Genomic DNA, 9534 nt, shown 5'->3' on the forward strand with positions numbered 1-9534 from the left:
CGCACACACACACACATACACACACACACACACACACACACACACACACACACACACACACACACACACACACACACACACACACACACACACACACACACAAGTCACATACATAGGAAGGAATGGTTTGGTAAAAGATGATAAAAAGCAAAAGAATTCAAGACTGTCGTGACGAAGATATAGACGGCACTCCAGCCAGTCAACATTTGCAAGGTATAAGAGAGCAAAGAACGAGTATATCAGGATAAAAACAAGGAATTAAGGATCTTTGAAATGAATATTTTGGGAGGATCGATAAAATCTACAACTTTTCCCAAAACTCATTAGGTTGTCAGATAACAACTAATTAGACTAAGAAATTCAGAGGGAAGGAGACGATGTAAGGATACTCGAGGAACAGAGTAATAAATTCAAAAGCTTTTCCCCATTAGAAAACATTGTGGCACCAACGCCAGTGAGCTGGAATTAGATTTTAGAAAACCTTGAGATCTAGAAAAGATTAACAGATTAGATTTTAGGAAACCTTGAGATCTAGAAAAGATTAACAGAATACTAGGTGATCACCCGTATGAGACTCATGGACCTGATGAAGCCTTACCACAATGCTGAAGATGTGTTCATATATTCCAGATAAGCCTCTGGAAAAGCTGTTCAAGATGTTGCTGTAGAAAGACAAAATACCAAATGAGTGGAAAAGGACATTATACCTGTCTATTATGAATGAATCCCGAAAGAGGCAATGAACTACAGGCTGGTCTCAAATGGGAAGTGTAGTTTGTAAGGTTTAGAAAAGATAATCACAAAGCAAATGGATGACTTTCTAAAGAGGAGAAATTACTCATGTGATGAACAGCTCGGTTTTAAGGAGAATAGGTAATACGTAACGAACAACGTACAAAAGGTAAGGCTGAGTGGATGTTTCTATATTGACTGCTAGAACAAGTTTGACACTGTGTCACATAGGAGGCTGACTAGGAGACTGGATCACCAGGCAGGAATATAGGGAGACTCATTCAGTGGACAGAAGATTATCTTAGTGGAAGGGAACAAAGAACGCATGTTAGAGGAGCTCTCTCATAATGGGTTGAGGTCACCAGCCGAGTGCCGCAGGGTTTTGGTTTGGAACCATTACTCTTCTTGACCCATGGTAATGACTTGCCAGAGGATATAGACTCTAATTTGAATATATTTGCAGAGGATGCAAAGGACATTCGTGAAATGAAAAGCACTGATGGTTGCATCAACTTACAAAAAGAACATGACAGACTCCAAAGTTGGTCTTATATCTGATTGACGAAGTTTAAAAACTCAAGTAAATGTAAACCAGTGAGAATGGATCGTAGCGAAGGAAGGCTTCGATGTGGTTATCATCGAACAAAAAATAAGCTGCAGTAAGTTAGTTGACATTGTCCCTAACCTGTCGCAAGTGTCCCACCTCAGGCGAGTACTTAAGGACACCAAAATCTATTGAAGTTCAGGGATAAGACAGTTCACACCACACATAAGACCAAAACAAAAATAAGCTTCTTAATTTCGGTCACAACACCTAGAGAAGAAGGGAGGAAATAGAGATGGTTCTGAGGATAGCAACAAAAGATTGCTAGAGTTAGAGAGATGCGTTACAGGGAAAGGCTGGAGGCCTTAGAATTAAATTTTTTTATAAGTTCATATTTTTTGGACATCTGTTATTCTGTCTTTGAGCAATGGACTACAGCCTCGTCAAAGAACTCACTACCAATGTTTAAGTAAAGTCTAATGAATGTGTTTCCCTGAACGGTGTGTGAACGCCAATTAGTGGTTGTGAATGTCACTGGACACAAAGCCACTGCACTGCTCCCCATTGCCACGACTAGAGAAAAAACAGCAGCAGCTTTAGGCTCTCGGTTTGGCTGTCGATCCTCACTAGGGGTAGATTTCAGACTTTCATGTCGGGTGAACAAGATGCAAGTATTGTGGTAGATATGTTATTGGAAGCGTTGTGTCTTACCTTATAGTGTAGAATCATTATCAAGTTGTCTTCTTCTTATGCAACTGATCACTAATTGCAGAAAAAGAACCCAGGTTTCCAGTGCCAGATTAACACATGGGCCACCTCGGCCCAGGTCTTGGACTCCGGCCTTACAGGGGCCCCGCTGGTCATCCAGATAAAAAAAGATGCAGCTCGGAAAACTGTTGGAATAGAGGCTGGTATACAATATACAATATGGTAGCGAAATATGTCATAACATTAACAAATATCATTTCATACAGTCCTTGGAGACCGCAAGTATCACCTGGTCCTGGGCCTCACTAAACATTAATCCAGCTCTGCAGGTCCCTGACTGGAAGCCAAATATCTTAATCATGAAACTGTATTGATTCCTTCACTTACTCCTCGTTCACTTACTGACCCACTCACTCATTCAGTTTCTCTCTTTTGGCCCCTCGTGACAGGGTGTCTCAGACTCACTCACCAAGAGTAATCAGGAGTCACTACAACACAAGCTTTTATTGTAAAAATCTATGTTTCGGTTAGTTGATAATAACGTACTTGATAACTATTGTATTCATTTACTTAGACATCTCTCTCTCTCTCTCTCTCTCTCTCTCTCTCTCTCTCTCTCTCTCTCTCTCTCTCTCTCTCTCTCTCTCTCTCTCTCTCTCTCTAAGAAGAAGAAAATCCTTCCCATGCCGGGAATCGAACCCGGGCCTCCTGGGTGAAAGCCAGGTATCCTAGCCACTAACCACACGGGACTGGAAGGGTCATGTGTATGTCTATGTGAACATCGCCCACCCACTCACTATTTCATCCATTCTCTCTGTTCTCTGGAGCGTATGGTTATTCACCCAAGGTTCTGTATTGATAATCAGCTGGCAGATGTTACCTACCGAATCTAATATATTACTCACACACACACACACACACACACAAACATATCAACCATTTCATTTCAAACACAACCATCCTCTTCCGTACGTTTTCATCTATAGTCGACGCCTCGCATTTATAGCAGTGTAATAGTTAGCATTACTAATCATGAGTCAGCAGGGGCCAGCCCGGGGTAGGACATGCATGGGTTTGAATCCTCGGTGTGGCAGTCAGCTGACCCAACTCAAGTGTCCATCCTTCCCTCGGGACTGGTCAATAATTGGGTACCTGGCTTATGTTGTGAATCTACCTCTTCATGTGTGTTTGTGTGTGTGTGTGTGTGTGTGTGTGTGTGTCTGTGAGTGTGTGTGTCTGTGAGTGTGTGTGTGTGTGTACATGCACAAACAGGAACAAAGACTCAGTACATATGTACTATTCACATGAAACAGATGGAAACAATCACCACTGGCCGTATGAGACACGAACCTAGACCATCGAAATGATACACCAGTGAGCTACTTCGCTAGTCCACTACGGGACAAAAGCATTCCATAGACCAGCCTATGGTCCAGTGAGATCCCCCGTTACCTCACCTCACGTTAACTCTCACTGGACCATAGGCTGGTCAGAGGTGGACAGCTCCCGTGGTGGCCGAGCGGTTTAGCTCACAACACTGTCATTTCGATGGCCAAGGTTCCAGTCCCGTGCGTTCAGTGGTGACGCTTTACATATACATATATTCATAAAAAAGAGCTCAAAGCATACACCTGATGCACATACTTGGTCGTACTAAACCACACTGGATGTGAGGCGGCTGCTCTGTCTAAGGCCAGAACTTGGGCCCCGGAATATCGTTGTTCCAGCACTAAACACATTATGCAGGATGGTTGTGTGTTGATGTATAGGCGTTTGTTTGTCTGTTTATCTTACCTAGATATGCCTGCCTGACTTTTCACTTCGATCACCATTAATTACACGGGTCAAATGATATGACAATGTATCCATCAAGGGTATCAGTCTCCCAGGTTTCCTTTACTAATTCATCGAATTCCTGAAGCTTAAACTTCAATATATGAGAAGCTAATGACCTTCATTATCTCTAGCAAAGATAACACTGTGGTACTACCAGTCATTTATACCAACAGGTTTCATATCCTTCAACTGAGAGCAAGTCGTCCCCTGTAAATCACATCGCCCCAGTTCACTTTATCCTATACACGCCTCTCACGTGACCTTGAGCATATTCAGGCCCTGATCACTCAAACTCTTGTTCACTTCCTCCATCCATCTCCAATATGGTCGCCCTATTCTTGTCCTCTACACTTCTGACACATGTATCCTCCTTTAACCTCCCCTCACTCACTCTCTCCAAATGTCTAAACCATTTCAGTACACCTTCTTCAGCTCTGTCAACCATGCTCTATTTATCATCACACATCTCTCTTACCCTATCATTACTTGCTGGATCAACCCGCGTCACACCACATGTTGTCCTCAGACATTTCATTTTCAACACATTCACTCTATCATCAAATCTTCCTCATACTGTCTCTACCTTCACCGCCGACTGACATCACTGTTCAAACTCAGGAATGTCTATACCATATTTATTGTACCTGAGCCGCGCCCCAGCCAGGTCCTCCTGACTAACTAGAGCCACACACACACACACACACAGGCACCAGCTGGACACAATACAGAACACAACACACACAATCCTCCTGGGTCCATCTCACACCACCTACCAAGATGTGCTCATCTGGCTGACCACGTCCACCCCCACCAACACCACCAGCTAACCCCCTGCCCCACCCCCGGCACAATGACCTCTCTCTCTCTCTCTCTCTCTCTCTCTCTCTCTCTCTCTCTCTCTCTCTCTCTCTCTCTCTCTCTCTCTCTCTCTCTCTCTCCTCATCCCCCCGCACCGCCGTTCGTCAGTACACTCGACTTGTACCAATCACAGCTGGAACACAGAGATATAAGACCAGTCCTATACCTGTTATTGTGAACGTCATCAACAATCCAGGAACAAGTACACAAGCTAAGCAAGTAAACTGCTGCTCAGTTTTCCACTTATCGACTTAGTTAAGACAAACAAAATATCACCAGGTGTACCATAGTGGTGTGTGCCCGACTGACTCAGTAACATCATTACTGGAACTCCACCAGAGTTTGTGTTGTCGCTTACCCCTCCGGAGCCACAGTCGACCGACCTCACATAAATAGCAATTGATAGTTTGAGGAAAATAATGATTCCTGCCTTAAAGGTCAATAGTGAGGAATGGTCGGTCTTCAAGATTATTGCTCTGATGTTAACAAACATGGCCAAGTGAATCTTGTCATTTGTAGTAGAAACGTTGATTCTTAATAAAAATAACAAGAACATTCATCTATCGAGGCTTCTAATGAATCTAATAGGCTATCAATGATGACATTTATATTCATCTTCCTTCAACCTTCTGAAATGTTAATCTTCTTTCATGTGTAACCTCAGAATCAGTTCAGGTTTTGCCACACTAAAACATTAAATTCATCAACTTGTTATTTTCAACTACTTTCCCATACCAACTGAGTGGAGCAAGACAACCCTTTTTTATTGAAGGATAAGTTATGAAGGTTCACTTCTCTACTCTCGTCCCAAGCCTCTCTCTCCTGTCCAGCCTGACTCTCGTCCCAAGCCTCTCTCTCCTGCCTGACTCTCGTCCCAAGCCTCTCTCTCCTGCCTGACTCTCGTCCCAAGCCTCTCTCTCCTGCCTGACTCTCGTCCCAAGCCTCTCTCTCCTGTCCTGCCTGACTCTCGTCCCAAGCCTCCTCCGCCTGTCCTTCCTTTTTCACATAAAGTCTCTCTCTCTTTCAAATCCTCACTTTCCTCACAGACCTATCTCATGTTCAGACTCCCTCATCCCAAGCCTCTCTCTCTGGTACAACCCAACCCTCATCCCAACCCTCTCTCTCTGGTACAACCCAACCCTCATCCCAACCCTCTCTCTCTGGTACAACACAACCCTCATCCCAAGCCTCTCTCTCCTTCAAAGCCTCACTCTCCGGCCAAACATCTTGTGTTCAGCCTCTCTCATCCCGAGCCTTTCTCTCCTACAAAGCCTCACTCTCATCCCAGGCCTGCCTCTCCCTCCCTCTACACCAGCAGTATTCCAACATTTTCAGTGTTGCAGGTCCACATGAATTTGGGGAAGAATTAGAGAAATTATGGAAGTCTTTATAATGTGTCCCATTTTCACAATGTTGCTTGAAATCTTACAGTTGCACGTGCCGGGCTACCACAATAACCGCCACCTGATTGCCACTCTCCTGGAGGAGGAGGAAGAAGCCGATGTTGTGATAGTAAACATCACATGATGTATCACTAATGGTCATAAGATCAAACATTATGGCTACACATCCCGACAATCACGAGACTGTGTGTGGCACAGCACGAAGGACGGAGTCGCCCGCCAGTCTTGTACGAAGCACAATACAATATCTCACTACTTCCTGCCGCTTTCAATACTTTCTATCGGTCAAGACACTCACACTACGTACGTACGTACATACACCGTTCTATTATCCTTTATACATCTTCACAACTGGCGTTTTGGACCTTATCTGAATGAGTCACATCAAATGGTTATCAAGGACACAGAATACATAACACCTGCCCACTGTTCTTGTCTTTCATACTCTATCATTCTTACTTGCTTGCCATTATTACACGTAAGTTCACTTGGGAACTTATCGTGTTTCATTTTCTTCGTGGACTCATAGTAATATATATATATATATATATATATATATATATATATATATATATATATATATATATATATGTGCGAACTAAGAGGATACGAAAGCGCACTTTCATAGAACATACAAACCTCGAACAGCCAGGATTGAACCCGGGACCCCTGTGCAACAGGCGGGAGCGTTACCGCTAGGCTTACACGGGGCCCCACGAGTGTAAACCTCCCTCCTAATACAGTGCAAATACATGATTACACACACCTACACACCATCACCACCACTAACAATACACAGAGAAATAGCCTTTTCGGTTGCCTTTGCATCCGCCCTTGAACGTAGTTTGGAGGCTTTGGGTGATCAGGTCAATAAGGTTAAGTTCACTACAACCTCATATTCCCTAACGTGTATCTTCACTACTAGCTTATTTTCACTTAATTATATCTTCACGATACCCTCTTCTGCACTACACCGTTATTTCTACCATACCATCATCATTGCACTCCCTGATGTTCACTAAAAGGTTCTTATCTTCACTACATAATCATTTTGAATAAACTTTACTCTTTAATAACTCTTATCTCTACTACATTCGTATCTTCACTACATTCTTTTCTTCACTACAACCTATCTTGACAATATCCTTATCATCACTATACTCTTCTTCACTACACTCTCATCTTAACATCATCCTTCTGTTTACCGAACTTAGTTCAAAGTCTGACTTGAACGTAGCTTTGGAAAGTTTGTGTTCCTCATTGTGTTACCTCCTTATTATCATTGTAAAGGCAATTGTCACCACTCCCTAACTAAACCCTCATCATCACTACACTCTCATCATTATCATTACTTCTTGATGTTCAATACAAAATTTTAACATATACATTTATCTTCACTACAGAATAATTTGGATTGCATCTTAATCTTCATTACTCCTTGTTTCAGCTACATTAGTTACATCTTTACAATATCTTTATATCTCCTCTGTTCCGTCTTTTGTAAAATTAGTCGCCTTGTACGACACGCAGGGAATACGTGGCAAGTATTCTTTCTTCCCTATCCCCAGGGATAACAGCATCTGGTGTTCCCAGACGGTCACCCATCCAAGTACTAACCAGACCCAACGTTGCTTAACTTCCCTGATCGGACGATATATATATATATATATATATATATATATATATATATATATATATATATATATATATATATATATATATATATACATATACAAGACTGAAAACAATGAATTTCCCAAATAAAAAATGGAAGCGCCGGGGTTTGAACCCGGGACCTCTCGCATGCCAAGCGAGTGCTCTACCACTGAGCTACGCCCCCAAGAACATATTTTGTGACATAGTATTATATGAAGTACTGAGATTACCACGGCTAAATAGTGTTTGACCGACCGTTGCCGACTAGCCGGCAAAATAACCACAGGGTAAATCTCCATGTTGCTGTCGTGTTTTCCTCTTAATTTTCCACGAAGAAATGAGTTTTACTTTTTTATTGTCGTTGCAATAGACTGGAACTAAGCAATAGACTGGAACTAAACAATAGACTGGAGCTAAGCTGACCTGGTATGAGGTCAGAGCCCTCATTATCATCCCTGCTAACTACCTGAAGCAGATTAAGTCGTTCCACAACCGATGTCCGGCCCATGTTAACTCTGATGTGCCCAGCAGTTGGAGGAGGATCGCCAGAAGCTTCTGGAAGATTTCAAGGACGTCTTGGTGGACCTGACCCTTTCAGATAAGGTCGAAAACCCCAATTTATTGTGAAGATCTTCACTATAACGTTGGACGAACATACTGAATGTTGCACACATGTGATGCGGACAAAATGAAACAAGAAAAAGACCAAAATTATGTCTGGTGTGGGTCTCGAACCCACGACCTTGAGTGTGTCAGACTCACGCTCTACCACTGAGCTAACCAGACAATAGAAAAATACGTCTGTTTCTTCAATTTGAATTAATGAAAATCTTTGCGAGGCAGCGTTTAGAAAAGAGAGATGTCTTTGACGAAATTTACTTGCTTGGCTTATTCTTCTGTTCCTCATTATCGAAAGTAAACGTACTGAAGGATATGTATATATATATATATATATATATATATATATATATATATATATATATATATATATATATATATATATATATTTTTCTTTTCTTTCAAACTATTCGCCATTTCCCGCATTAGCGAGGTAGCGTTAAGAACAGAGGACTGAGCCTTTGAGGGACTACCCTCACCTGGCCCAATTCTCTGTTCCTTCTTTTGGAAAATTAAAAAAAAAACGAGAGGGGAGGATTTCCAGCCCCCCGCTCCCTCCCCTTTTAGTCGCCTTCTACGACACGCAGGGAATACGTGGGAAGTATTCTTGCTCCCCTATCCCCAGGGATATATATATATATATATATATATATATATATATATATATATATATATATATATATTATCCCTGGGGATAGGGGAGAAAGAATACTTCCCACGTATTCCCTGCGTGTCGTAGAAGGCGAACTAAAAGGGAAGGGAGCGGGGGGCTGGAAATCCTCCCCTCTCGTTTTTTTTTTTAATATTCCAAAGGAAGAAACAGAGAAGGGGGCCGGGTGAGAATGTTTCCTCAGAGGCCCAGTCCTCTGTTCTTAACGCTACCTCGCTGACGCGGGAAATGGCGAATAGTATGAAAGAAAAAGAATATATATATATATATATATATATATATATATATATATATATATATATATATATATATATATATATATATATATATATATATATATATATATATATATATATATATATATATATATATATATATATATATATATATATATATATACTATCCCTGGGGATAGGGGAGAAAGAATATTTCCCACGTATTCCCTGCGTCGTAGAAGGCGACTAAAAGGGAAGGGAGCGGGGGCTGGAAATCCTCCCCTCTCGTTTTTT

At 41.9% G+C, this 9534-nt stretch overlaps 2 non-coding genes across 2 annotated transcripts; both read right to left on the bottom strand.

The window, feature by feature from the left end:
• Positions 1-2662: 2662 nt before the first annotated feature.
• Positions 2663-2733, bottom strand: TRNAE-UUC (transfer RNA glutamic acid (anticodon UUC)). Its single transcript has one exon. It is a non-coding gene; the product is annotated as a tRNA-Glu (tRNA).
• A 5718-nt stretch (positions 2734-8451) lies between these two features.
• On the bottom strand, positions 8452-8523 carry TRNAV-GAC (transfer RNA valine (anticodon GAC)). The gene has a single exon. It is a non-coding gene; the product is annotated as a tRNA-Val (tRNA).
• Positions 8524-9534: the final 1011 nt, after the last annotated feature.

This window comes from Panulirus ornatus, chromosome 70 (assembly GCF_036320965.1).
Source record: "Panulirus ornatus isolate Po-2019 chromosome 70, ASM3632096v1, whole genome shotgun sequence".
Taxonomy (NCBI): domain Eukaryota; kingdom Metazoa; phylum Arthropoda; class Malacostraca; order Decapoda; family Palinuridae; genus Panulirus; species Panulirus ornatus.